Source organism: Myotis davidii, unplaced genomic scaffold (genome assembly GCF_000327345.1).
Source record: "Myotis davidii unplaced genomic scaffold, ASM32734v1 scaffold2414, whole genome shotgun sequence".
Lineage (NCBI taxonomy): Eukaryota > Metazoa > Chordata > Mammalia > Chiroptera > Vespertilionidae > Myotis > Myotis davidii.
This window is the reverse complement of record NW_006285083.1, coordinates 160,939-163,859: the sequence shown is the minus strand read 5'-3', so window position 1 is coordinate 163,859 and position 2,921 is coordinate 160,939.

Sequence of the window (2,921 nt, the reverse complement as noted above, 5' to 3'; positions counted from 1 at the left end):
CCGCACTAACTCTTTCAGGATGATAGTGACCAGCCCCTCTGGCCCTCACACCTGCCCCTCTCTGGCCTCCTGGACTCTGTGCTCACTGGTCTGGGTTCCTGCTCCCCACTCGTCCAGCCCACCCTCCACACTGGCCAGGTGATCTTTCTGAATCAGGGGCCTACACCGGCCCCTCACTGTGAGGAGAACTACAGCACAGCTCCCTTCAGCCCGGAGATGAAGTCTCTGTCCTGGGCACAGTGTGGAGACTGTCAGGCCCATTCTTCTCCTGGCTCATTTCCTGTGGCACCAGCATTCGCTCCCTCGGGTGGGAGACGCGGGGCTTTCACGGGCAGAGGCACCAGTGGAAATGGTCGGAAGGCTGACCGAGTAACAGACATGAAGAGGAATACTGTGTCTATTGGTGTCCCATTGTAACAATTCTCTAAAAACCCAGGACAGGAGAAATGAAAACTTAAGAGAAACCTAATGATCAAACTGGAAACGTAGAGGAAATGGGTGATTTCCTGGTAAAAACAAACATTTTCATAAATTTAAATATAATGGGCCCTAAAATAAGGAAATAGGAGCAGATTCATGAGCTGCCCAGGAACCTCCGCTCCTGCTGGCTCTTCTCTCTTCGTTCCTGGGTTTTCCTCTTCTGCACAGGGAAGGGGCAGGGACAGAGCTGTCCCAGCTCAGAAGCCCTGTCTTCCTCTCCCCCAGCCAGCGCCCAGCAAGGACACTATTCAGGTGGGGTGAGGGGGGTGGGGGTGTGGAGGGCGGGGGAGAGTGCCCATTGGGACACCAAACAGGGGGTGCCCACCAGGACAACATGCTGGGGAGGCACAGGGATTACTGAGTTGGTGTGTCAGCCAGGATGTTTTCATTTGCAAGGACCCTGAGCACACTTACCAAAATAATATAAATTGGCACATTTTATAATAAAAATTAGAAGCCCAGTGCACAAAATTCGTGCACTCAGGGGATCCCTCAGCCCAGCCTGTGCCCTCTCACAATCCAGGAGCCTGAGGGCCTAAGCCAGTGATGGCAAACCTATGACACATGTGTCAGAGGTGACACATGAACTCATTTTTTTGGTTGATTTTTCTTTGTTAAATGGCATTTTAATATATAAAATAAATATCAAAAATATAAGTCTTTGTTTTACTATGGTTGCAAATATCAAACAATTTCTACATGTGACACGGCACCAGTTAAGTTAGGGTTTTTCAAAATGCTGGCACGCCGAGCTCAAAAGGTTCACCATCACTGGCCTAAGCCATCAGCTGGGCATCCCTAGCACTGCCGCTGAGGCAGGAGAGGCTCCCTCCCACCACTGCCTCTGTGCTCACCAGCTGTGAGGCCAGCTTCTGGCTGAGCAGCGCTCCCCCTGTGGGAGTGCACTGACCACCAGGGGAAAGCTCCTATGTTGAGCGCCTGCCCCCTGGTGGTCAGTGCACATTATAGCGACCGGTCATTCTGCTGTTCAGTCAATTTGCATATTACCCTTTTATTATAGAGGATAAATTAATAGCTGCAAGAGGCAAGTTCAAGAGTAGGTTTGGACACAGAAGGTACAGGTTCTCATACTCTCAGAGTGGGACCTGGTCCCCACCCCCCACCTCTCAGAGCCTGGTCTCCCCATCCCCCCACTCTCAGTGCCTTCAGGTGGTCTCACTTAGAGGCACAGCCTCTATCACTGCAGAAGCCTTCCAGCACCTCCTGGCTGAGGCCACTCACTCCCACTTCAACTGGGAAGCAGTTCCATGTAAAGTCATCTACCTGGAGATAACATCAGATTCTACAGCAGCGATTCTCAACCTGTGGGTCGAGACCCCTTTGGGGGTCAAATGACCCTTTCACAGGGGTCGCCTAAGACTATCGGAAAACACATATATAATTACATATTGTTTTGTGATTAATCACTATGCTTTAATTATGGTCAATTTGTAACAATGAAATTGGGGGTCACCACAACATGAGGAACTGTATTAAAGGGTCATGGCATTAGGAAGGTTGAGAACCACTGCTCTACAGTTTAAGGGTTCAGTCCTACAAGACTGCTCCCCCCACACACACACATTTTAGACGCCAGCAGCAAGCTCATGCTCTCTGTACTTCTGACCAACAGACTACAGATAGGAGGTTGCAATGACCCTCCAACTCAGAGTGCCCATCTGAGTCCAGGCTGGGCCTGCACTTCTGATTGACAGGCTGTGAATCAGAAGTTTCCACAGCTCCCTCCTTGGGTTCAATTAATTTGCTATAATGGTTCACAGAACTCCAAGAAACAGGTTACTTACCATGTCACTGGTTCTTAATAAAATGATAGAACTCAGGTACAGCCAGAGGAGGAGACTCTGGCAAGGTGTGTGGGAGGGCGGAGCTCTCTGTTCCAGGTGCCACTCTTTCTGCATCTCTGGGTGCTCCCCAACCCAGCAGCTCCTCGAGCCCTTCCTCCTGGATGTCTGTGAAGGCTTCATTACACAAGCATGATTGATTAATCATTGCTATTGTCAGGTGATCCAGCCTCCCGCCCTCACCCCTCCTGGGATAGGACTGAAAGTTCCAGCTCTTCTTCACAGGTTGGCTCCATTGGCAACCAGCCCCATTAACATGACAGACACCTTTACTACCCTCTACAGTAGGGAAATTCCAAGAGTTCAGGGAGGTGCAAGACAGGAATTGTGGACATCTGAATGAGCACATACAGGCAGTCCTCAGGCTACGTCGGACTCAATGTCATTTCTTGGTTATGTCGCCATCTCCCATCCTATCTAATAAAAGAGAAACATGGTAATTAGCCGTACATCCGCAACCCTTCCCATTGGCTAATCAGGGCGATATGCAAATTAACTGCCAGCCAAGATGGCGGACAGCAGCCAGGCAGCTTGAAGCTAACATGAGGCTTGCTTGCTTCAGTGATGGAGGAAACCAAC